Source organism: Akebia trifoliata, chromosome 1 (assembly GCF_017979445.1).
Source record: "Akebia trifoliata isolate Shusen 1 chromosome 1, ASM1797944v1, whole genome shotgun sequence".
Classification (NCBI taxonomy): domain Eukaryota; kingdom Viridiplantae; phylum Streptophyta; class Magnoliopsida; order Ranunculales; family Lardizabalaceae; genus Akebia; species Akebia trifoliata.
Genome location: NC_141375.1, coordinates 21,647,450 through 21,675,162, shown reverse-complemented (window position 1 = coordinate 21,675,162; position 27,713 = coordinate 21,647,450). Strand labels below are relative to the sequence as shown.

Sequence of the window (27,713 nt, the reverse complement as noted above, 5' to 3'; positions counted from 1 at the left end):
GATGTTTGCATTTTGAAAGATTGTTAGAAGTATATACATGTTTGTGGGCTTCATATGATAATTTCAGACTCTTTACAACTTTGCATTCCAAGCAAAGTTGATTATTTCCTTAGAAATCACATAGTGAAACTTAAAGAAAACAATAGATGTGACAAAACTTATAGAAAATTTATATGTTCTCTCTTCTTACTTGTGGTAGAAGCCCTTGATTTTCTTCCTAGGAATCTATATATGGTTAAACCACTCTTCCGTTTTGCAAGTGTGGAGTGATATAAAGATCAAAAGCACGATCTTTTCCCTCGTTCAAACGCTCAAGCTGCTGCTGTTGGAGTTTCTGGTCTTATTGAGAATTCTTCATCCAGACTCACTTATTCCCTTACAGCTCCACCGCCACAACCTTCTCTGGTGAGATCCCCTGCTTCAACAAACAGAAATGTGGATCAGCTTCCACTATATATTCTCAATTTGATTACAGGGTTCCTTCAGTTTCCATAGCGGACATATATGTGATGCAAAGGAGGAGAGTGTGGTCAATGAATTGCGTAAAAAATTACTTGGCAGAAATTTGTTGCCATGGAGGCGTGATGACTATCACACATTGTTAAGGTTCATATTTCCTTTCAATATATTCTAAAATTCCTTTTATGTGAACTCATCGCTTAATTTGATGGATTGCTTTGTCAATGTCTGAACTAAAAAAAATCAGATTCTGTGAATTGGATTGTATATCTGCAGACGCAATTAGCGCCACTTTTCATTTACAGAAACTGCCCATTAATAATGTTGGGGCTAACTTATTACTTGACAAACATTGATTTTATAAACTTTTTTAGCCCAACTTGTTTTGCATTGGTCATAAACATGAAAGGACCTTTAAAAATGGAAAACAAATGTTGGCATTAAAGCATATAAGAATTAAATAATATATGCCCATCGCAGTAAAAATACATGGTAGCATTTCTAGATATTTTTTATTATACAATATACAAGCTACTTACCTATAAGGTGTATCTGTTCCAAATTTCTTTTGATCAACCTCCCCACTAAGCAACTTCATATGCCCACCACCATAGTAAAGCTTCTGCTCATGTTTGAGAGAAAACTGGAAAACCAATGTCTTATTCTTGTTGTTGAATTCGAGGAATTGTGCAGAGATGGCAACGCAATTGTAGTCTGGATAAGTCTGGAACTGTATACCCGTATCAAAGAAGCTTGGTCAGTAATAATTTGAGGAAAATGACATAAGATCCAGTATTTTTTGGAGTGAAATAGTGTAAAGTGTAATACAAGGTACAGACACACCGGTCTCAACCATAAAGCTTTTATCTTGTGTTTCTTAGAGAAGCCTTGATAAAAGTGTAAGTGTAATACATATTAATAAAATAATGGAAAGAAAATGTTCAAACAGATTTGGATAGAAAAAGTTAGAAATAGTTTTGTTTTTCACATTTTCTGTGATTCACACTTTGGGTGTCACGTGTTTTGCCTCCTCCAAGTGTTGTACCAATACCTTTTGATTATATTGACCTTGAACCCATAGAGTGTGCACTACATCAGCTTATGGAGGCACTAGGTGACGAGACTAGAAGAGCCATAGGGGTGCATGGAATGGGCGGTGTGGGGGAATACTACTCTAATTAAAAGACTAAACAGTGAATTTCAAAAAAAAAAAAAAAAAAAAACAACTCTTTGATAAAGTTATATTCGTGGTTGTTTCCAGCAATCTTGATTAGGAAAGAATCCAAAATGAGATAGTTGAGAGGTCGGACTTCAAGTTTGATCATGGGCATTCTCTACGTTTAAAGGCTAGCATGTTGTTTATGAGGTTGAAGAAGGAGAAAACAGTTGTTATATTTGATAATGTGTGGCAGAGGCTAGATTTATTTGCTATACGGATCCCTTGTGAAACTGATCATAAGGGTCTTAAAATTGTGTGACATCTCGAATGGAAAGTGTTTGCCTCCAAATGGGTACATTAAGTAACATTAAATTGGAACCAATGTCTGATAATGAATCATGGATCCTCTTCAACGCAAAAGCCGGCGATGTAGTTGATTTACCTACATTACAACCTATTGAAAAACTTGTTATGAGTTAGTGCAAAGGTTTTCCATTGGCTATTGTTACAGTGGGATTGTCTTTGAGAATGAATAGGGAAAGTATTATGAGTGATGCTAAATGCATGTTGTTTTTGGTCAACGCCCCTGACACCCTATTCTCTCTCTTGCCTATAGTGAAAAAAGTAAACTTTTTTATTTGATCACCTTGTGACATTCAAAAACGTGATCCGATGCAATAGAGTTGTAGAGGACAAAACTACATGAATTTAAAAAAAAATAGTTATTTTTCACCTTTGAATTTTATGTTTAAATTTGGGTGTTCGGTGACTGTCCATTTTCAACACATTAGATCAAGTTCGAAAAATAAATTTTTTTTTTTAATTTCTATTTTTTGAATATGACTATTTAATGAAATCTAAAAGACTGTGTTGTTGGATTGTCCATGTGATAATCAATGTGGACCCAACAACTTTTTTTAAGATTTGAAATCTAAAAAAAATAAATATGTGGGCAGCGGGCAAGAGATAGAAGTTCTCTCTATTGCCGATGTCATTGCATCACACGTCAAACGTTTGTTGGGTTGTGAGCCAACACATCATAGGGCGAGCAACGTCCATTTAGCATTTCTCGAGTATGATAGGGAGAAATGCATTGATGAAATTACGAAATTCTATACTCACTACGTCAAAATTGGGAAGTACGACTCAAATTTTGCGTTGGAAACGAATGACTTATTCTGTCATTAATTTACGACTATTTCTAACAGTCGTTTAGAGTTTAGTGACAGTGTATTTGGTCGGATGTTTTCAACAAATTTGAGGAGTCATTAAGGTTAATAGTTTTGACGAATCTTAGCTGTCAAAATATTTTTTTCCGTCAGATTCGTCGGATCAACTCAAACACTCGACTAACCCTAGAATTGTTTTTCTCCCTCTCGACTTTTTTTTGTTTCCCTCTCAAGCTATCGCCTCTCTCAAACCCTAACTCTTTATGTCTTTCTATCAAAGAAGATGATGAAGGTGATGGCAAAACAAATCTAGATCTGCCCCCACGAGCTTCATACCTGTAATTTATCTTAATCTTTGATCTCAGGTAATTTGCAACTTATTATATTGCTCCATCTACATCTTCACTTCGTTTTTGTTTAGATTTCGCTAACAAATCCCCTCGATTTCAAGTTTTTTTCCCTTAATTTCTGAATTAATGCGTGCATTCTTAGATTTTGTGATTTAATAACTTAGATTTGAGGTTCTTTGGATGAAAAACAATTTACTGTAAGATACGGGGATTTGCCTAGTTTTCTCTGAGAAGTAAGATTTGATCTCTGTGTGTGTGTGTGTGCTCGTGCGCACGAGCGCTGCAATCTGTTGTTGCCTCTCTCTCTCTCTCTCACTATCTCCTTGTAGAAATAGGGACCCTAATCTCACCTCCCCCTTCCCTCATCTTTACATCTTGTTGTTGCTGTTGGTGTTGACATTGAAGTTCACATAGTTCTAAATCTTTGTTGTAAGATGAGTTCTCTTTGTCTCTATATAGACGACCCTATTGTTTAGAACAATTAGTTTGGAAAAATTCTAATCTTTATCTATATGCCCTGCAAATATTATCTTTTCAGGTCATCCCCTCTTAATCTGTTTTTTCTTCTTTTCTCTTTCTTTGTTCTCTCAAGAAATTTTGTTTTGTAATTTGTTTTTAATGGAAGAAAATGAGTTTGATAGAGGGATGAATGAAACTAGCAAGAACTATAGGTTTGTGTACTCTAAAAAAAATCAGGTCTTCAAATTTTTTTTCTTTTAAATATTCCAATCGATTCTAGATTTTACTTATTATTATATTCTTATGATTACCAGTTTGAGTTCCTCTCTTTAGCAAACAAAAGAAAAAAAAAAAAATGCTTGTGTTTAGGTTTAAATTTGGAGTACATGATTCTTGTGGTATTTTGGAGAGATCATTTTTTCTTCATATTTTGATATTAAGGAGTTTTTATGTGAATTGAGCCTTATTGACCTATTCTTGCAATGGGGTTTGGATCTCAAAATCCAAAATTTGTTTTTAGATGAGAACATTCTATTGCATGCTCCTAGCTGGGTAGAATGAAACCTAGATACTCAATACATGCCATTTTTTTTATACATGAAAACTTGGTCACTAGATGCATACCAACCTTTAGTCTTAAAATGTTAGTGCAAAACGAAAACTGAAACTACAAACTCCTGTCCTATCTTTCCTAGATATTGTATTGTATAAGGCCTTCAAAACAGATTCATTTAAGATAGACTTAAACATTACTATAGAATATTTAGGGATGATGTTGGTTGTATCGCACCAGTGTCGAATAATTGGACTTGAATTGAGAACCCAATCTTTTAAGAAACATTCTGAGTCGATTATTTGACTACATCTGTTTTTTTTTTTTTTTTTAATTATAAAAACAGAGTTTAGACAACGTAGTCGGGCTCTTGCCAAACTGAGTTGGCATGGGTTCCTAGTTGATCCTTGTCATATCTTGTATTATTGTTAAATTTTGTTGAAATAGTTTCTACTTATAACTTTTCTTAACCTCAAGTGTGCATCAACTATACGACTGAGATGGGATGATAAACACAGGTTTCCTAGAGATCGACAGAGCTATTAGATTATTCATATTTAAGCTTTATTAAAAGGATCAAAATTCATTGCTAGATTCAGACTCCTAGGTGACTTGAAATTTTGTTAAGTTCAAAATCCGTTCTTTCTCAACTTCTTTGATTTAATCAGTTGGATCTTGACCAAGTTTTAGTAATCTTAGTGAGTTCTTTTGAGTAATCATATTAGATTTTAAACTCTCACTTAGATTAACACACTTTTTTTATAATGTTTGACAGGCACAAAAGCCAGAGGAACTACCTAAGCAAGTCCTATGTTGTTTGGAACAACTAATACTAATTAATAATGTTGGGACACCAATCCATTCCAAGCATCCCATTTAATTCCTAATTTTTTTAAAGGGGTGTTAGCTTTTACATTCTTAATCTTTGCTGACAGCTCTCAATCTGCGATGAAATTTTATTTCTTAACTTATGAGTGCTTCTCTGTACTTGGTAATAGGAAGTTTTGACAATAGTTTGGTATTTTAGTTAGTATCCCACTTGTGTCATCGATGTATAATTTCAATAGATGTACACATCAAATGGGTGTAGGATGTTTGAAAATTTGTTGCTTTCTTTATAGGGATGTTAATTTCATAGTTTTTTTGTAATGTAGTGACTCTTGTATGGATATGGTATCGATCTACCTAAGATCTAGGCAAACGGTTCGATTAGAGATTGGGGAATGTGTTAGGCACCCCTCTCTCTATCTTAGGTGGTAATCTTGAAAATATGGCCACTTTTGAAAAATATATTCAAAATTTTCTTTTCTTGAGAAAATGACGGTTTTGTTCCCTTAAACGTAAGGGAAGTTAATGTTGGCTTAGATCATGAGGGTTACATCATTGAGAGAGATGAACCCTTCTCATGTTTTGCCTTAAAGTCACTCTATTTTGAAAAGTGTTGGCTTTTGTGGTTATGGGCCGACTCTTATAGAATAAAGAGGGCCCAATTACCTTTAGCCTCAATATAGGATTTTTGTGTTGTATGCAAAGTATATTTGGTTTAAAATAATTTTTCTTTTAAAAATGGCTACAATCCCTACACTTTCGATTGAACTAAAGTCTAATCTACTAGGAGTAGGGGAGAGTGTTCATTTCATTCTAAGGCTTTCTAAAAAAAATTAAAGAAGGGAAAGGAAGAGATAGGAGAGGGAGATGTAGAGGGGAGTAGAAAATCAAAATCCTATTATAAACACCTTGAAGCTTGAGTTTCTTTCTTTCTTGTTCTTATTCTTTATTTTCTTCTTAAGTCCTTAAGTGAATTATGTTTGAGTTATGACTTGAAGGGGAGAAGTAGAATAAGAGAGTAGAGGTTTTACTTTGGGAAAATGATATTTTGAGTATGAATTTGGCTAGAGTTTTTAAAGTGAAAAGGGGGCTTGATAGCATGGGTTTTATTAAATGGGAAAAGGGATTTTTATAGGTGTTTGGGATTACTTTTAGGGTTAAAAAGGTCAAAAGTCAAAGGTGAGGGAAAATGGTATGAGTTTTTAAGGTAAAAGGTTTGGAATTGAAGGTTAAAGAGGGGTTAATATGGTAAAGGAGTTAAATGAGTTACTTTTGACCCATACTTGTAGATAAAATCCAAATGGGTTGGTTTGGTAATCCATACTTATATTGAGTGATGGTTAAGTTAGAGGGTGTTGGTGTTTGGTTGAGAGAATAGTTAATGTAAGAGGTTAGGTGGTTAGATTTTTGAGAGGGTGAGTATAGTGATAATATGTGGTGATCAGGACATAGAAAGTCATTTCTAAGATCCTAATTATAGAGACTTTAAGGGTTAATTATGCTTTAAATCCCCTAAATAGACAATTCATTAATAGTTCATGCTTATTATTGTTTTAGAATAAATTATGATTTTTTGGCCTAATTTCGATTATTTATTTATATAGGTCACGAGAGCCAAAAGGTTCACAAGATGATGAAGGACGTACATCATATTCTAGGACCCAAGACAAAAATACAGATCGAATTCTAGACCCATTAGGCCCACAAGAGTTGCAGCACGAAGAACCCTTGGACAATTCGGTGAAGTTGATAGAGAATGCCTCGAGATTAGTGCAATGTAATGACAATGTAATTTGTATCCTAATAGATTATGATTTAGACCTTTTGTTAAATACGAAAGTGTTCTGAATCCTTAAAACTTTAATCTGGTCTTTATAAATAAGAGACCAGATCAGAACCATAGATAATCTTTTCCAATATTTTTTTCTATCTCATTTTTTCTAATTTTTAGTTTTTAGGTTTTTAATTTTTTTTTGTTCAAACTTTGTAAATAGAAGGAGTTTTATGCTAGTTCTAGCCAAGATCAATAAAATAAGCATTATTATATTTTCTCTCTATCCCTTCTCTCTTTATTTTCTTATCTTATCTTCTTTTATTATACTTGCAATGATCTATGGCTAGACCTCCATTAGAGAGGTTAATGAAGCCTAAGCAAGATTATCTTAGATAATTTAATATGTTTTTATCTGTATTTCATTATTTAATTATGATATTATTTTGTTAAGTAGGGATCATCAGATATAATATTTTTTTCCCCTAATTTTGATAGTTTAGGCTTAGATAAGTGCATGTTAAACTATCCTTTGTTATGTGTATTATATCTAATATTTTAGTTTATCTTATTAAATCTGATCACATAGGTTAGACTTAATATTTGATTTAATCTTTCGATCCAACAACATTGGATTGTTGATTGAATCGAGATAACGAAAAGACAAATGAACTGATGAGATAAGTTATTCTTGGTGAATTCGACAGATCTAATCCTTTATATTATGATTTTATTTTCTATTTATTTATGCTAATTTTAATTTAGTTTCAATTATTTTTCATTAGTATTTTGAAATGTGATTGTTTAAAGCCAAAAACTATAGATCCACGTTGTTTCTGTCGATCGATCATTACTTGCCAATGCTTAGTATTTTGTTCTTTACATTTATTAATAATCGGCACCGAACATATGAAAAAAGAGTATGGAAGTGTGGGTTAAATGAGTTGATTAAGGAAAAAGTGGTTTGGTTTAACAAAGAGGTGGCTTGTGATAGGGTTTTGGAGAAGGTAATGGCATGTGGTGTGGTGGCGGAGTTGTGTGTGTAGCTTTTGAGGGTGATGATGAGGTTAGATAGATTGGATTTGAGAGGTTAATTGTGGTGGTAACATGAGTTCATTTTCGTGAGCATGAGCTTTTGAGGACTTGTGGACCTTGATCTTGGTCAATGGACCTTGAATTGAATGAGGTTGGATTTGAGAATTTGTGGGCTTTGAAATGGTGTGATGTTGAAGGTGGGTTTGATAAGAGCTTGGGCTTACAATTGGCTTAGGGTAAAATATGATTGAGGATTTGGATTGGATTAGGTTAGGTTAGGTTAAGGTATTTTTAGGGATTGATTGCAATTAATTTGGGTCGGATCATGTGGTAGAGCTAGGGATTTGTTTTGAGCTAGAATTTGAAAAAAATTGAGGTTGTGAGAAGATTTAAAAATGGAAAATTATTCATTTTTTCGCTTGCGGGCCAAACAAAGGATCTTGGATTTTTATTTTAGAAAATGATCGGATTTTTTGAAAATTAGGCCTTTTGATTGGTAAAATGAGTATAAAAACATTTTTATGGGCTTTTTCGAGATAGGCCCATACAAATTGGGGTGTTTACAAGTAGTATTAACTATTGAGCAGGAGCATAAAAGAGTAGCAGCAGCAACATCAACTATTGAGTAGGAGCAGGAGAAGGAGACGAAATAATAGCTTCAGCTATTGAGTAGGAGCAGGAGAAGGAGAAGAAACAATAGTTGTTGTTGCTGAGAGAACTCAGTTGAATCACTTTAAGTGTTTCAGATAAGGGTTGACTCCCTAGGGGGACCGAACCCTGTTTGGACGTTATAATAAGAGATTAATTCCTTAGAGGGGCCAAACCTCCTCGGGATGATGTAGAAAAGGGTCGACTCCTTAGAGTTGTCAAAACTTCTTGGGATGAAATAGGGTCGGCTCCTTAAGGAGATCGAATCTCCTTTGGATGTTATAGTAAGGCGTTGGCTCCTTGAGGAGATCAAACCTCCATTGGATGTAATAGCAAAGGGTCAGCTCCTTGAGGAGGCCGAATCTCTTTTGAGGGAAATAGCAAGGGATCTGCTCCTTGAAGAGGTTGAACTTCCTTGGGATGTAATAGCAAGGGGTCGGCTCCTTGAGGAGGCCGAACCTCCTTTGGATGAGAATAGAAAGGGGTCGAATATGGTAGCCGAACCACCTAGATGTTACACGAAAAGAGGAGGGGTCAGTCAAGGTGGCCGAACCTCTTTAAGGAGGTAAGAGAGGAGTCGGCCAAGGTAGCTGAACCACTTAGAGAGAACAATAGATGGGAGGGGTCGGCCAAAGTGGCTGATCCGCCTTCATTTTTGAATTGGGTTTACGAGTTGGATTGGATTAGAACGGATCTAATTAGTAATTTTGCTAATCCCTTGGAAGGGGATAGTTTTGGCTCCCATATCGTCTATCTAATCACTTATTGTGCATCACATACTTTTTAAAACTTATGTAGGTATATATTCTCTGATAGATGGATTCTCATGTGAACATTGTTGAAGTTGATTCTGAAGTCATAGTTCTCGAGTCTTTGAGGACTGAGCGAATACAAAATCTAGAGTAAGCAAGGCATCTCTCGACGTAGAGTCAACTATATGAATTCGACTGCTTTTCGTTGGTGTTGAGTTAATAATGTTCAACACAACTTGGTTTGTAGTCTTCCATTGAAGAAAGCCAGGATTGGTTTCTTGTCTACCAGCTTGGGAGTTAACCAATGAGAGAAATTTCAATTAACAAAGCCATATAATCTCTGTACTCATTTAAGGACCGATACAATCTGGATCTTCTACAATATATATACAGTTATGGGAATTAAACTTAATAGACACGATTTGCATGGAAGAAAGGGAGGAAGATGCCATGAGTACTGATGGAAATGTTGCCTAATAAAAATAGAAGCTCTGATGCCATGAAAAGATTATTTTCAATTAAGAAAATCAAAGTGAGAGATTTGCATCAGAATGATTTCGATGTACCACCTAAAGAAGCTTTCCATTGATCATATAATAATTTATAGATTACGTTATGAGAAGTTTACAAAGAAAAAAAAATTTCATCAACAATTTGTTAGGACTCTCATCTTATTTTATGAGTGGGAAGGCCCTACAATCAAACATATTAAAAAGGTAAATTTGAATTTTCCCTTTTTTTCACGTAGTGATGTAGGGTTTATTTTTGAATTTAATTTGGAGATATAATCCTTAAGAATGTTATGAGTCTTCAAAATTTGATTAAATCTTTCAAATAAGATTTAGTGTAGGAAATAGTTAGTTAATTGTAGACCTTTAAATAAGCTGGATACATTTCAAAAATTGAGTCTTCACATGAGAATTAATTGGAGGACCAATCTCGAATTAGAGCAATTAATTTATAATTGCCAAATTGTTGAGATACCTATTATATCCTAACATTTGGTATCAGAGCAGTCGATCTGGGAACCAATGGTGAGCTAGTATTTGACTTGTAAAGTTCTTGACCAAGCCCTACAATGAATTTGGGACATCCCAGGTGAGCTAGAACGCAACCTAGACGAGTTACAGATTACCATGTCAACATCTTAAAACTTCTATATAACTATATAAAAAATACTAGATAGGAAAACATGGTGATGGATGTACATCATATGATTAAGAAGCCCTATACGACACACCACCATCGAATGGATTTGAGAAAATTAGTAATAGCCGAGTGTCAAATGTGCAACAACCATCAAAATCAACTTACAAAGATTGATGAAAATGATCCCACAACATGGATATACACTGCTGATTAATACAAAAAATTCATTATTTATCGGAGGAGCAAACGGTAGTTGTCGAAGAGTTATCATAGGGTAATCAACTCACACGGGCTCTATCAATTTAACATTGAAAGATGCCCCCACTCTAGCGAATCAAAGTAGTCCAGTTAGATGAGCGAAGGAAAAAGGACATTTCCACAATTGTGAAACGTAGGTACACAAAGGCCATTGAATGAAGAAGTGACAAATAATTGGTTGAAATTCTGTAATTTCAGCTATAGTGCATTCAAAGTATTGAATGGGATTGTTGAGTTTAGTCCCACGTCGGACACTCATTGCAATGTCTCTCTCCTCATAAGTTCCTTAGCCTCTCCACTTATGGCCAATTAGTTTTTAATTGGACTCTCAAATTTATCATATGGAAGGGAAAACAAGTTTCCAAGGATCAATACAGATTTCTTAAGAGATTCATTTTCCATGGGAATCCCCCTCGAAATATCTTCTCATCTATCAATTTATTTGTTTGAGTACATACTTTTCCAATTATTTCCGAAGAAAAAATAAAATAAGAAACTAATGAACATGTTGAGTGTATATTTTCCTCCACTCTCAGGTGTGTCATAACCCAGTTAAGTCCCATGACACTCTTATATTCATAGTTCTCCCCTTCTCCAATTGATTGATATTTTGAAGTATCTTATATTCATAGTTCTCCCCTACTCTAATATATTGATATTTTGAAGTAGTTGGTTGGTTAACGTGGTATCAAAGCATTAGGTTCCACAGCGTGAAAAAATCCATATTTGACGGCCCAAGGCAGTTGAATTTTTTTGTCAAATATATATTTTTTTCGTTAGGCAGAAATCGTCAAATTAATGGAGGATGAGAGAAATTTGACGACTCTTAGCCATTGAATTTGGGAAACATAAAATATTTTTACAGACCTTGATCGTTGAAATTCAATTTCTAAAATTCATGGGCTTTGGCCCATTGAATTTTCAGGTAGAAAATGGTCGTATAAGTCATGGGTTTGATTCTTTCCACCTTTATAGGTGAGGGGGAGTGTTGAGTGTATATCTTCTTCACAACGTCATAATGCGCCAACAATTGTTTTTAAAAAAATTGTCTAGGATGGTCGTTTTTTTTAAAAAAAAGACTGCGCTTACAATCGCAAAAGGAGTGGTTGGAAAGAAGACTGTCCTTGACAATCGAAAAAAAAAAAAACGACTGTCTTTGACAGTTGTAAAAAACGTCGATCTTAGACAGTCGCTTTTCTTGATTTATAATATAAAAAAATTATTTTTCTGATATACAAAACCACTCACCTTCAAATAATTGAAACCTTATTTGCTTCTATTGTCATTACTACTACTATTATTAATATCACAGATGCATGAAACATACAATAAAAAATACATGGAAGATATCTTGACATTACAAAACTTGCTGGCTATTATGATTTTAGACCAAAAAAATTAAAAATAAAAATAAAAAACTTAAAACAAGCATCAAAAGCTTGCTTCCTGACTTGAATTTACAAGTGTCATCTTTAGTCATCTAATAGCCCAACCAGATCTTTGGATTTCTTCCTTCAACATGTGAAGCTCCCCCTACACAAATCTCTTGATATCTGCAACCATCTTGAAACCATGTTGCAGTGGTCTTGCATTTGAATCCTGCAAGAAAAAAGCAGTCCCTAAATGTGAGCTAGCATGAAACTCAAAATCAAACCATGAAATTAAGGAATAAACTGTTAAATGAAATAATATGTAGGAGTCATAGTTGCCCCCACATTACATAGACAAAATCTTGGCTCCTCCCTGTGGTTTTGATGTTATGAAATGTTGATAAATCGAGATACATTTTACAACTCAATGTGAATCAATCCCCACGTATCTATCACAACATGAGCCTATGTAACTGAAATTAAGCATAGCAACTCCCATAGTCAACATCAGCCCTTAGTAATCTGACTTGCTCTTTTGCAACCTTCCCCACCTATTAAATAAAAGTCAAAATAATTTGGATTAGAAGACCTTAAAAGATGGATAATGTGCAAGTGATAGTAGTGTTTTCCTTAGGTTAGTTAGAGAGAGCAGACCTTTTGAACAATGGTCCAAACCACACTTTCATTGCAAGGAGTTGTGAGAAAGCCCATGTATCTATAGTAGTTTCTACTACCTATCTCTATATGACTTGGGTCAACCACACCCACCACCATCTCTTCTTCATTGGTATCGGTTATGGATTTGATATGTTCCATCAAGTAAGAACAAAGCACACATAAAATTAGTAGAAAGAATACCATATTCTGAAGGTGACATTAGAGAGTAGAGGAAGGCTGTAAAAGAAGATGTATCAGGACCATCAACTGTGACCTTGGAATCCTCTTCCACATTTGACTCTTGTCGACTTCTATTCATATTTGATATGTCCTAACCAAGTAGAGAACATAAACATTTAGACAGACATTAGATAAAATCCAGTATATTAATTTGTTTTTCCTATCTGCAATGGCAAACAACTCCCTAACTTGCCCGTCCTATAATTGTAACAAGACAACATAAATCCAACATCTCACTACATCATAATGGGGAAAGAGCGACACGATTTTTGCGGAAAAAACGACTGCTTTGAGCCGTTGTTTTAAGCGACGGATTCCCACAGTCGCAAATCCCTTTTTCCGCCTCAAACTCGACTCAACTCAGACGCTTTTTCGTTTGACTCAACTCGTATCGTTATTATTGACTCAAACTCGACTCACACACTCTATTTCGTTCGATTGTCTCTCTCTTTCTCGACTCTCTCTGTCTTTCTCTTTCACTCACTGGTTTTCTTCGATTGAATCTCTCTCTATCTCACTCATCGATTTTTCTTCGATCGAATCTCTCTCTCTCTCTCTCACTCATCGGTTTTCGTTCGATCTACTCTCTCTCTTTCAGTCACACTTGTTTTGTTCGATCGAATCTCGACTCTCTTTCACTCATAGAATCGATCTGATTTTGAACATTAATTCTTCGCTCGATCTCACTCACAGAATCTCGGCTTTTGAAGAAAAATAACTAGGGTTTCCAGACGCAATCAGATTTCAAAATCAGTGATCTAGGGCTTCGATCTCTCACTCGATTCTCTCAAATTACCAAGGTCATCTTTAGCAGATTTGAAGAAGAAAGAGGTACGGATTCACCGATCTCAAATTATTTCTTACGTTTGAAGGCATTAAAGGTTTTTAATTGATATTATGCTGGAAAATACCCTTATTTGAATCGCCTCTTCTTGATTTCTAGTTGTAGCAATTCATATCATGTTCACAGAACTAAGATCCACCAACAAATCCTTAGCCACGATTGAGTTTTTTATCACTATTGTGACTAAACAACTAGAAGTTAATCTAAAACTAATATTTGAAAGAATTTAGTAATTCTAATGTGTTCATTTCTGGGGGAACGTTTTGGAAAACTTGTAAAATGAGACTAGTTGGGGAAGTATCCAATTTAAGCAGTAGGTAGATGATCTACTCTTGTTGAAATTATTTGTCGAAATTACTTGTTTAATCTTGTATGTCCACATTGCCAAATTATTTGTTGAAATTGGGAACTCTACTCTTGTTAAGATTGGTGTTTCACATCTTAATATAATTATAATATATGAACTCCCTCCATTTTAACAATCAAACTCGGGTTCTATGGGCAACATCTAAGGGTGCCAATACAAAATTTATGCTGCCAACATCTAGACCATCAATTTTAATTGTTCTTGGGTGCCAATACAAAATTTATGCTGCCAACATCTAGACCATCAATTTTAATTGTTCTTGGGTGCCAATACAAAATTTATGCTGCATATACTCTATCTTGGCTCTTCTTATCCTTAAGCCTGTGGAATCCTCCATCTCTCTCCATCATTCTAGTTTTGTGTTGAATGCCTCTCTAGTCTCATCATCTAATATTGCATCATCCGCAAATTACATATAACAAAGTACGTGCTCTTGAATATGAGAAGTTATTCAATTTATAATTAAAACAAACAAATACAGACTCAAAGTTGATCCCTTATGCAGATCAATAGTAATAAGGATTCCCTTCTTTCCCAATACCCCCCAAATTGGTTTTCTAGGTACTTCGTCTTATGCTTGCTCTAAGTTAATAAAAACTGTATGAATGCTCTTTCTCTTTTTTCTATACTTTTCTTCCATTTCTCTAAGTAGAAAGATTGCCTCGATGGTTGATCTACCCAACAAAAAATCAAAGTTATTTTCTGATATATTCGTTTTTGTCTAAACAGTTGTTACTATTTCCTCCATTTATCTGACAATTTTTAGTCTTTAAAATATTATTGAATAGCTTAGTTAGCCAAGATATTCTAAAACTTCTATGCATTTTCATGCTTCTATAGGAATACCATCCGGTCCTAAGACTATTTGTTTTCGTCATTGCTATATATATATTAAAGGGGAACCATAATAAGCCATTGTATTATCTTTAAATTATTTATTTCTTATTTATAGAGCCTTGTTTTTTAGTGAAATGTATAAAATGGCCACTGTATTAGGCATGAAATGGGTTACTTTATGAAATTATTTATTTCTTATGAAATGTATAAAATGGCATGAAATGTATAATGCCTTTCAGATTCAAATCATATAGGAAAAATAAGTAAAATTTCTCTCTTATGAATTTAGTCTCATTCATTTTTAGGAAATTTTATTTAAATAAGTCTGTTTAGATCATGCTAAAAATAACCCTCTGATCTTGGGGTTTACATTGATTCTCTTCAATTAATGAAACAATTTGATTGATTCGATTGATGAAGCCCCATTCAACTGATGGTTGGGGAATAAATTCCTGTGGTCAACAGTTGCTGATGTTGCTAGTATAGTATGGCAAAGGAACAGTGTTGGTCAGTAAGAATCTACCAAGAAAGTGAAGATAACTTCTTATCATTGCAATAGGATTAATATTTTCCAAAATAATTGAGAGGGATTACTAAAAATAAAGTTAAATTATACATATGATATTTAATAATATGAGTGGCAAATCTTAACCTACAACTAGACCAGCCCAAGCTACATATACTACTCACCTATGTCTAATAATGAGAGACTTGAACCCATAGATGGTTCAAGTAGATGTGATTAGGTATCAAATTAGGTATATTATTATCCTAATTTACATGTGGGGTTTGTTTATGTGAATTTAAAGGCACCAAGGGGGAGAGATACAGCCCCATAAAAGGGCTAATAGGTTGATGGATACAACAGTTTTGTGGGATTTTATTAAGTCACATTAGACACACACTGCATGTAAGCTACTATCATATGGAAACCATGCAAGGATTATATGATTGTTTCTCCAACAGTCCAAAACACGGAGGACGCATCCCAAGTCAATTACACATTTAAACATAGATGGAGGACCAACAATCTTCACTTCTAAGATGAAGGATTAACTGATAACCATTATAGCAACCTGGAATTTTTTTTTTGCAGTTTGCATCATTTAGCTGCAACTCCAAAATTAACTACCATACTTCCTCATGCAGCAACCAAATAATCCAGCAAAATGCCATAGATAAAATCAAGGTTTGAAGGGGACCATTATAACAGTGTAAGATTCCTTGCATTACCATTGCAACCGTTAAAACAGTAATGTTATGTCTTTATGATATAAGAGTGGGACCCATAGATGATACTAAATAACACCCCAAATGTGTGTTTCAAAAAGAAATTCGAATTATATTTAAAATTAGTTGTGAATAGAAAATGTAATGTAATATTACGAAGGCTATTACTTAACTGTCACAGTTGAATGTCTAGATTTCCCAAGCAGAGCCAATCATAATCCAGATAGGTACTAGAATTACTCATCAAGAAAGTAGCTTTTCCATCAGAGAATATATAGAAGATAATCTTAGGCCAAACTAAATACTAATCAGTGAAGGCAAGACTTTTATATTAAACGAAACAGCAAACTTGTATTTCAAGTGACGCGTCGTTTAAAGCATGTTTCATATAGTTGTATTACTTGCTTGCATCAAACTCGGATTCATTTAGTTCATTACTTCCTATATTACTATGCAGTTGCATTATTCCTTACTAAGAAGCTATACTTAAATGTTGTGATGATGCAAATGCAGATGCAGAAAGATCCAATATCAGGTCAAGAGTTAGGTGTAAATCCAATGTCATCTCGATACATTTAGTTTTTGGTACATTTAATTTTACTACATAGACTTTTTACCTATGTATGTTTTATGATTTCTTTTATAACTATTTTTGTTGTTGTTAGTTAACCCCTTTTTAACTCCGCCAATGTAATATTATATGTTTTACATTAACAGTCCCAAGTTCGAATAAAGGAGGAGGGAAAAGGGTGGTCCCAAGTCCGGATGACTGTTGGAGGATTCTCTTGCGAATAAGCTCAAATGCAAGAATCATCAAGTAATAAAGAGATCCTTCTGAAGATGAATGTGGTGCCTGATTTTGAGATATGGTTTTTTTTTTGAACGATCGCTTTTCTCTTTCCCCTCTTTCAAAGGTATTTGTTTTTATTGTTATTACAGTTTTCTGGTTTTTTATTGTTTAAGTTATGTTCATATGTTGTTAGCTATTGGTTGTGTTCATCTAAGGTTATATAAATATATAAATAGAACAAAAGATCTTTTGCTTATGTAACTAACATATCTCTCGGACCTTCTATTTGGGTTAGAATCTAAAGTTCCATCAAGGTATTCCTGATGATTGCTCCAATGACCTTTGTGAAGATACATTGTCCCATTTGCATCCCAGAAAGGTCTGTGATTTCATATGTCAGCTACATAATAATGAAACATGTGATTTCATTGGAACTTAAAATAACCCTTTTATTTTCAGGTGCCACGTCTCTATTGTTTAATACATAGGAAGCTTGCAGGTGATTTCATTATAATTATTTCTGTTTATTTTTACTTTTATCTTTTGTTCATTCTTCTTCCCCAACGAGGTTTGCCAACTATTACCGGATGTTTATCTAATTAGTTGAGTAAAATGCTTGGTGTGTCTGTATCAGGTTGGGTCGTCTCTGACTGAAAGAAGTGAACTTTCTGCAAGCTTCGCTGTAGAAACATGAACACAAAACACTGTAATTTTCTTCTGTGGGACCACCTTTACTACACTATCATACTACTACTACTCATCAAGATTTTCTTTCTTCTCTTAAAAGGAGTGGGCCATTCATATTGAAAGTAGAAAGTAGAAAGTAAAATAAAAAGTTAGCTCAATTACATTTAGCCAACTAAGCATCTCTACACGTGGCAGTCATGATTTAATAGATACCTGCCATTTGTCATCTGTCATATCTATCATCTGTGAGAAAGATCCATAATTAATTCATTTGTTTTTTCTTAGGGATCCATCCGATCAAAATTGATTCCAAAAAGAAAAACAGACATTTTTTTCAGAGATGTAGGGCCTGGATTCGACATATTCTCCCACTAAAAGAAAAGCAATTTGAGTTCTGGGTTGAATCTACAGGGATACTTTTTCCGTTGTCTTCCAAAATGTCATATAAATTTAAAATTTAGTATTGAGAAGGGGGCATATATTGTCACCTTTCAAATGTCTGAATTAGACTGTTTGTGTGTGAGGCTACATTGGAATTGTAGTTGCACTAATTTTTTACAAATGCAAACTCACCTGTTTTGGTACATTTTCTTAAGTAATACTTCTGTTATCCATTGTACGCGAGATTCATTCATTGACGTAAATTTATTGTCAAGATACCTTGATGTGGTTAAATCATATACGAAAGTCAATTATTTCCATATACTGCTCTCTTTTGTGTTAAAGTATGATGTGGTTAAGCCACATACGAAATACTGCTCTCTTTTGTGTTAAAGTGGACCTACTGACTCACATGATTCAGTGATTCTAATAAGTATTTGTTGTGGTCGATTACCCCACCCCATAGAAATATTGAGATATACCTCATCTCTTTATAGGTTTTACTTTCTATATGATGCTTATGGGAATTAACCAATTTATTATAAGTTTTTTTATTTTTTATTTTTTTAAATGTTTAGCTAGTAGCCAATTTTAGTTTGGAAGGTGACAATATCTGGAATAGTTTTTTCATCTTTTACTTTACTTAAAGAATAGTTTGATAGATGTGTCTAATCGTTTGTATTTTTATATAGTTTTTCAATTTTAGTTTTGAAGGTGACAATATCTGGAAGGTAAAATGGCTGCTTTGATCTCTACAACTGAATTAGACTGTTCATATTGAATCCTGCATTGCAGCTTATGTGTAGCTTTTAAGTTGAACTTATTTATTTTTGTGTTTCATGGTGTACCTATCAGAATTGGACTACCATAGCACAGTGTGTCCATGACATTCTTAAAGATTAACCACGTCTGCGATTAACTCATGGATGGAAGGTATTTTACTTAACGACTTGAAGATTGTCTTCTACTTCATGTTATTTCCCCCCTTCATTTGGCAATACTGTGGTTGTCATTTGGACCTGATTCAATACAAGTAAAAAAAACATAATGAAAACTTAAGAGTGGTCTACTGTATGGATTCACCATAGTTAGCAATTCTCCACATTATTCACTAATTATACACGAATTTTTTACCTACAAATTATTCACGGTTTAGTCATTTTACATACCTTTAAGAAAACTTACTTGGAGATGTTTTAAGGTAAGGTTTGTTTTGGTTGAGAAAAGCAACTTGGCCAACCATATATTATATCAGAATCAATCTTTCAACAACCGAAGTAGAAGATCCTTGATTCTTTACATTTAATCAACATATAAGAATTAAATTTGTTATTGAATACAGGTAAAATGTCTGTTATTTGGTATGGAACAACTCCTAGGATAAACATAATGGTGAAATCGTCTCGACCCATTTTCCACAAAATTATGGATAGGGGTCCGATTGATAAATTGGGGACTTTTAGGGAATAAGGAGTCGCCACCTAGTTTAGGTCTAGGAATCAAAAATAACTCCAAAATGGATCGGGTCGGTCCACGGATCAGATAAATGGGTAAGAGGTCAGATTACGGGTTTCGGAAGGTGTTAGGCATCGAACCCGCCCGATCGAGATGATCGGTCTCTACTACGATCCAAACTATCCTACGATCAACGGGTGTAGACTAAAGTCAAGATTATGGTCCAATCATCATCACCATCATCAAATTATATCGAATGTGCTAAACGAATCTCAAGGCCAATATTGTACCAAATCTCACGTGATTTCTCGAGTTACGCACAATAGTAAAAAATATATGAAAAGGCCTTAATTTTCTTATGCTCCAAAGTCCACGTGACAACATTCCAATTACGAATCCAAACATGTGAAAATTTTCCAAATCGATTAAAATAGGAATTTGAGAAAAACTTTCTAAAATGGAAAATTGGGAATATGAAACTTCTAATTGGGGAAATCATGAAATTTCTAAATTAAAAATTTGAAATTTCTTAAATTGGGAACTTATGAAAATATGAGAATTTCCCAAATTAGAAATAAATTTCCCAAAATAGGAATTTCCAAATATGATGAATTCCCAATTAAAAATTTATAAAAATAATTTTTCAAAATAGAAAATTATGAGTATGGATTTCCTGATTAACAATTTGTAAATATTAATTGTCCAAAAATGGAAAATCATGATTTTAGGAAGGTTACTAAATCGATGAAAAGTCCATAAGTCTCCAAAATGAACAAATTATGATTTTTCAAGAAAACTCATTTTTGCCACGTGCCACGTGCATTCTTCGAATTTCGCATAGTCGTATGTCCACAAGATCAATGAATCAAACTCAAATCCTTTTGTATAAACAAAATCTGACTTTAAACCCCCAATGTACACCCCAAATCAGTGAGTTAACTCGACTCATTTTATTAAAAATATCCGACTTTAGACTCCTACTGCACAAACAAATCAGCGAGTTAACTCACGGGGCAATTTTATTAAAAAGAAAATTGATTTAAACTCATGTGTGCACACAAATCAGTGAGTTAACTCACGCGGCAACTTTACTAAAAATAAATTTTTAAATTCCAACGCACACGCAAATCAAGGGGTTGACTCACGCACATATTAAAAAGAAAATTGATTTTAAACCCATATGTGCACACAAATCAGTGAGTTGACTCAGTTGCAACTTCATTAAAAATTCAATTTTGAAATTCTCATACTCACACAAATCAATGAATCGATTCAATGTCCATTTTATCGGAAGATCCAATTTTGAATTCCCACCGTGCACAAAAAAATCAATGACAGCCCGCGTGTTAATTTCATTAAAAACTCAGTCTTTATCTTGATTTCACAAGTATGAAACATGCACTTAATTGAGGTCTCCAAAAATTCCAGCATCAATATTCTAATTAAGTTAATGTGTGCAAGCTTCATGAATGCTCAATCAAAACGAAAATTAATACGAACATTATAGCAAATTAAGACAAATAAGAAAATTCGAAATAAAAATCAGCAATCAAATTGATGCCACGTTTGAAACACATGGCCGTCGTTTTTCCCGACTTACCTTGAATCGCGACTCCTTTTAAACGACTGTGCAAACGACTGTAGCGGCAGTCGTTTTTATCAAAAACGACTGTTCAAGACAGTCGTTTATCCCGCAATATGACGTAGTGTCTCCATGCTGAAGTAGAAGATAAGAACAAAGTTTTTAGTAATTTTCTAACAGAACAAGGCATCAACAATTGAGTGCCACACATCAAACATCGAGGCTTATATAATAAAAAAGAGTTCCAAGACATTTAGAGCTCAAAGAAAGATTTAACTTTGACTGCAACAATATATTTGTCAAAAGAGCAAGAAATGGCAGAAATCAACAAAAGTGTAAAATTGAATATAGAAATAAAAATATAATAGCTGAAATTACAATTGTTCCTAACCAAGACATTTTTTACATGACATGCAGACCAATGTGTTTAGTTTATTCTCCAAACAAAATGTGCCATATAGACTCCGTACATTGTTAATAGAACAGGACACTGCTTTGGATCATGACTCAAGCGAGACATTTAGAACTCAAAGACAGATTTTTCAACTGTAATTTCAGATCTATTTATATAAAGAGAAGCACAGTTAATAACGTGAACTAAGCAAGAAATTGAACATTCTCATACCAACTCATAATTATTATTCTGACAAAAAGAAATTGAACATTCTCATATCAAAACAGCAGATTCCAATGAGCTACCTTTGGATGATGTATTGCAAGAAAAATGGGTGGAATCAACATCACTCCTCCATATAGATTATAATTTAAATGAAGCTCCACTCTTAATAAAATTAGCTTATTAATTAGTACTTAGTACCTCTTGGCGTGGTCATCTTTTGTCCAGACTATCTCAATCCTGTGATGGCAGAAACAAACGGTGATGCCAAGTGTTTCCAACCTCATTTGCCATTCTAATTTATTTCAAAGCTTGTTAAGACTTGAGAACAAGTTAAAAAGTAAGAGATGATGAGGACAGATCAAAGCTAGACTTCCAGTATGTCAGTCTAGGAAAATTATTTTAAAGATATTGAAGAAAGGAAAAAAATGCATAAATACTGGAGAGAGAAATTGCAAGAAGGAAAAAAAGGTGGGGCTTGAATCCTACCACAATAAAAATATGGTAGTTATGAAAAAAAGTGAAATGGTTAAATTTTCAATTTTTCCATGCTTTCCTAATTAAATAACACTAACCTGGCAGTGGCATGGCGGACAGTTAGAGTTTTATCACCCATTTTCAGACCTTTAAGAGCGGCACAAGCATTCCCTAGAAATAGTTAAACACAAGAAGTGCTATAGCATAAGCATGAAGAAGTAAAATGACTGGAAGACATTGATTTCCTACCATCAGGATCCAAGCAGGTGGTGATCTTGGTGTTGATGTCGGGTAATGGTCCAGGTTCACGTGTAATCTTCCCTCCACAAAGTTTAATTGCTTCTGGAGTCCTATAAATATACATCACCTATAATCATACATTACTAACTAGGATACTAATAATTAAGAACAACACATTATAATTATAAGTGGAAAAATAAATGGACCTAAAGGGATGAATTCACTACAGAGAGAGTAGCCAAAGCCATGTTGCGATTGGTGATATGTGAGAGCAGCAGCAACATGAGGGAGTTGAAGCAATAAAAAAGAGGATTAGATTATGGATAACTTTGTGAATGAATGACAGATTTGTGGCATTAGATGTCCCCTATTTGAAAGCTTTTAATCTAAGAACTAGAGTAGACTAAATTCATCGAATAATTCAAGAAGCTAATACTTTCTTATAGTGCGATCTAGAAACACTATTGCAAGCTGAGGCCTTGGAAAGACCACACTAAGTTGCTTCCTTCCTAGGTCATCCACCTTGGACCACTTGAAATCATATATCACCACAAAAAAAAAGGCATTTACAATTATGGCAAACTAATAATCCCCAAGTGCATCTTATCCACATATTGGAACTTCCCAAAGGTTCTAGTTGCTGTCAACATAGTTTCCTGGTCTGCAACTCCTCATGTTTCAGGCTTTACCATTTCTACTTTAGTGTTTTAGGTTCCAGTATTAGTTTTTCAAGAGAACATAAGTGGTTACAACACCTCAATACCTTACCACACTTACTAACTCTATGGTGTTGGGGAAATAGATGCCTCTTTTGACCTATGAACGTGTAAACAGTGCAATGCAAGAAGCAAACATCCAACCATCTTTTGACAATAGAACCAACAAAGTCCATATATCAACTTAAATAGAAAATACAAAAATAAAGAATTTCCCAGCTCCTCTGAAACAAACTTTTGAGCATACATGCACAAATTTAGATAAAATGCTAAACACTAAAGTAGTAGGGAATTTGTAAAGTTTTGACTCAAGTTCAAATAAAACAAAAACAAGAAATTTTGTGTGCAGCATATGACCTAGTCTGTCAAAAAGCCTTAACTAGCAATGCGCACCTCCTTCAGTAATGATCCTTCCAAAAGGAAAATATTTTGTTTTGCTTTCTAACAATGATCTAACAAAAGATAAAAATATCCTTCAAAGAATCTTGTGTCAAAAGCAAGAGAATCATCATGGACATCCCTAAGGAAACATTGCCATTAAATGGGCATTTCTTATCAATATATGTCCTTGAAAACAAGAACACAATTATGTGATCTACATTACGGAACGCTTGTATAGGATGCTCTCACAATTAATAATCCAATGCTTACAACACTACGTCAAAATGAAAATTCAATTGCTCATAAACAAAGAGTAAAGCACGAGAATAACAAGAGACAAGGGCAGGCAAAACCTACCCAAAATAATAAGCTTTCTTAGTTTCACAATATTCCTCAACTCTAACATGAGGAAGCATTTCCTTTTGTAGTACCTCATTGGCATACCTGCAAAGGACAAAAGCATGTAGTTCTCCTAAACATACATACCTTCACATAGACAACATACATCCTAAAGACATGAACAAAACTATGAACTAAACATACTCAATCCTTTTTTCCCTCATCACACCTAGGGTGGATCCCCCTTTCTAAGTGTGTGAGCATTTTGTTGGGCATGTGAGTGCCCTAGTGAAATCAAAGGAACTCCTTGGACTCTTGGGTGAGGCTATATTAAGGGATTAGCTTGAGTGCCACACGTACTCTATGTGACAAGAGGCTTAGTTAATGCCAATGTAAAAAGTATATCAAATCTTGGAATCAAATATAAATACATTCAGACAAAATCTTCTTTGAGCACTTGAAGAGCATAATAAATCAGGGAAAAAATTCTATTTCCTGCCAATATTTTTCTTTATAATCTAGAACTCCCAAAATAGGAAAAGAACAAAACACTTTTAGCTCAAGTAAGATAAATCGAAACAATTTTTTGAAAAAAAAAAAACAGCCTTAAATTGGGTGTTTTGTCAAAGTTATAATTTTCCTAATTACCAAATCTCAACAAACCATAACAAAACCAATCGAACCCTAATTACCAAAAAAAAAAAAAAAAAAAAAACTCAGATCATTCAACAAGCCTAAAGTAATTCGATTCATCAGTGTAGAAACCTCATGTGATCAAAGAATCTCATAATTTCAAATCTCAAAAGATGGAACGCAAGATAAAGAGAGTAAAACCTTGCTTGAATAGAGAAATCAGAAGAGTCATTTTGTTCTTCTTTGATTGAATCGAAGAGCAGTGAGAGATTCGATTAATCTTGAGTTCCAATCGAAGAAATAAACCCTAGTTTTGAGTTTTTGAGTTTTTGACTTGAGATCTCTGCAAACCCTAGATCTTGGAATCTGTGGATGGAGAGAGTGCGCGAACCCTAAGTCTGGAAAGCTGTGGAAAGAGAGAAAGTGTGTGTGTGTGTGCGTACGCAAATTTGTAGATTTGCGACAAATTTAGGAAGCGAGTTCACAAACCCTAGATCTAGAATGTTGTAGAGAGAGAGAGAGAGAGTGCGTGCGAGAGACAAATACAAAGATAGAGAGTGTGATCGAGAGAGAGTTTTTAAGAGAGAGAGAGAGAGAGAGAGAGAGAGAGTGTAAGAATGAGAATGAGAGAGCGAGAGAGCGAGAGTGCGAGAGAACGAGAGAGAGAGCGAGAAATTTGTGTGCACGAGAGAAATAGTTGTGTGTGTGTGTGTGTGTGTGTGTGTGAGAGAGAGAGAGAGAGAGAGAGAGAGAGAGAGAGAGAGAGAGTTAGTTTGATATAGTGGTGTATCATATAATTAATCTAATAAGAAACGTCGGTTAAATGACTGCTAAGAACTGTCGCAATTAACGACAGTCTTGAGAAGTCCTTTTAACACGATATTCCAGTCATTTTATGCACGTTTTGACATAGTGGTTCCACTCTCAGTTGTGTCATAATATCCCAATTAAATCCCACGACCTTCTGATATTCATAGTTCTCTCCCTCTCTTACAGATTAGTATTTTGGAGTAGTTGGTTGGTAATTAGAACATAAACTAACAAGGGTTCTTAGAGACCAAATTCCTGATTTTATCAAGAAGCATAAAAATATATACTCGCTGAGATACATATATCTTATAGAAGACTTGGTATTTGAATTTATTCATTACAATAATAAAAACAAAAGGCGAAATCTGATCTAATGACTAATATCAGATCTATATATTCTAATATTTAGCTGATTCTTTCAACCCTAAAACATGATTTGATGTACTACTGTACACCTTATTAAAACCCTTATTTGTCATCTCTATAGGTACAATACATCTCATTCTCCAAGGCCCTAATATCTTACGAAAGAGTACTGGCCCTATCTCTTATCTTAACCATCAAACCATTCTTCATATGAAGATTTATATATGGTTTTGGGGTAATTCGCTGGCCCTTCAGCAATTCAACATGGAAGTTGAAAAGAATAGCTGCAACAGCACACTTCATCAGAGTAAAAGATATGTCCTTACCTAAACAAGTTCTTGGCCCTACGTTGAAGGCAAAAAACTTCCACATGGATTCATGGCCAAGCTTCCCCTCATCATCAATCCATCTCTCTGGCTTGAATTCCAAGCTATCTTTTCCCCAAATCCATGGCATCTTTCCCTCAGAATAGAATGAGAGTAGAATCTGCATTCCTGGCTTAACGATGGTGCCGTCTGGAAGTACATCTTCTTTTAAAACAGCTTTGCTATTGAGAGGAAGTGGAGGATATAGCCTTAGTGATTCACACAAAGCCGCGTGTAAGTACACTAACCCCTTTAAATCATCCGCATCAAATACCCATTGTGGCTTTATGTCATTAACTTCGGTATCTTTAACATTCTTCTTCTTCATCAACACTACAAGCTTCAATTCCTCCAAGATCTTCGCTTCCACACGTGGTGTTTCAGCTACCAACCATAAAAACCAAATGAGACCAGATGCAATTGTGCCCTGGCCGGCGAAAAACAAGCTCAACATGGCATCTCTTAGGAATTTTGTGTCGTTCTTCGATGAATAATCAAGAGACTTAATGTAAGTAGCCAATAGATCATTTGTTTCTACTCCTTTACGCAAGCTTTCTTTCTTTGCAGAAATGTATTTGCTGAGGAGGATGTCTGTAGTTCTCCATGCCTTGGATAATCTCCTCTCTTTCCCAATCCTCAACCATCTCAACAATTTCCACAAAAACATAGGCATCGCATGCCTATAAAGTATGGCTTCTTGTGCATCATGGAGCCCTTCAGCTAACTCATAAGCCGGTAGATCTATAGATAGACACCCTTCATCTCTCCCGAATATAGTACTCATATTAGTATCGAAAGCAAATCTTTTGCACACATCTTGTAAGTCAATGGTGCACCCTTTTCTAGCCACATGAGCCAAGAATGGTACTAATGAATCCGAGACTACTTTCTTGCCTGATTTAGCTACAAGGCTTCGAAACTCTATCGAAGAGAAGCAAGAGTGTGCCATCTTCCTTTGTGATCGCCACATTTCATCATCAACATTAAATATATCCCCTCACCAAGTATGTCAAATACCTCATTGAAATCTGGGCCTTTGGGGAAATTGGTCTTGAGAATGTACTCAATATTTCGGGGGTGGCAAGTGATTAGGTACCGAAGTTTAGAAAAGATGGGGCCGTCAATGAAGAAAGAGCCATGTCCATCAAGGGAGCAAAAAACCTCGGTCAACCACTCAGGAAAGCGGTTGGAGTTCCGTACATGGGACGGAAGTGTGCCGAGGAAAGGCCAGTAATCTATGGCTTGACTTTTGTGTTTGAGGTACCAAGTCACAAAGATTAAACAAAGGAAGGCTAAGCAAACTTGAGGCCAGTTCTTTAAGAACTCCATTTTGTGTTTTTTTATTATTTTGTGATTACAAGTGAGGATGAAGAGGCCTATTTATAAAGAAACAGGAACAAATAAGGTGTCCCGTTGGTAAAGAGTAGAAACGGTGTCTACTTGCATGTTAGGGGTTTAATTAAACACATCGATCTCCTAAAGTGGCCGTTTTCTACTGAACTGAGATTTGCTGTTTTGAATGAGCAAGAGTGACTGGCACTGAGAGAAAACTCCGGGAGCAGCTTAAGTGTTTTATTTCTGGGAACTTTTTTTTAGTACACATGGCATCGTGCCATTGGTTCACAGCTTAGTATGTAACTTTTCAAACAGCAAATCTTATTGTTTTCTTCCTGCCACACAACCAGAGGTGATTGTTTGCTCACAGACAAACACCATTTTGACGTGTGGTGCTGATGACAT

The 27,713-nt window shown here is 34.7% G+C and overlaps 2 long non-coding RNA genes and 1 pseudogene across 7 annotated transcripts; 1 reads left to right on the top strand and 2 right to left on the bottom strand.

The window, feature by feature from the left end:
- Nucleotides 1–2,667: 2,667 nt before the first annotated feature.
- Nucleotides 2,668–7,034, top strand: LOC147410930 (uncharacterized). The gene is made up of 2 exons (XR_015178258.1): nt 2,668–3,152; nt 4,925–7,034. It is a non-coding gene; the product is annotated as an uncharacterized LOC147410930 (long non-coding RNA).
- A 5,422-nt stretch (nt 7,035–12,456) lies between these two features.
- On the bottom strand, nt 12,457–24,947 carry LOC147410929 (uncharacterized). Of its 6 annotated transcripts, none has more exons than XR_015179998.1 (6): nt 23,818–24,947; nt 22,373–22,473; nt 22,222–22,294; nt 21,848–21,886; nt 12,819–12,948; nt 12,457–12,511 (listed from the first exon to the last, which is right to left on the bottom strand). It is a non-coding gene; the product is annotated as an uncharacterized LOC147410929 (long non-coding RNA). The 6 variants fall into 6 exon arrangements; XR_015180054.1 differs by adding an exon at nt 22,570–22,586 and having other exon boundaries at nt 12,463–12,948; XR_015179978.1 differs by having other exon boundaries at nt 12,463–12,948.
- Nucleotides 24,948–25,152: 205 nt separating this feature from the next.
- Nucleotides 25,153–27,302, bottom strand: LOC147410928 (alkane hydroxylase MAH1 pseudogene; annotated as a pseudogene).
- Between the last annotated feature and the right edge of the window lie 411 nt (nt 27,303–27,713).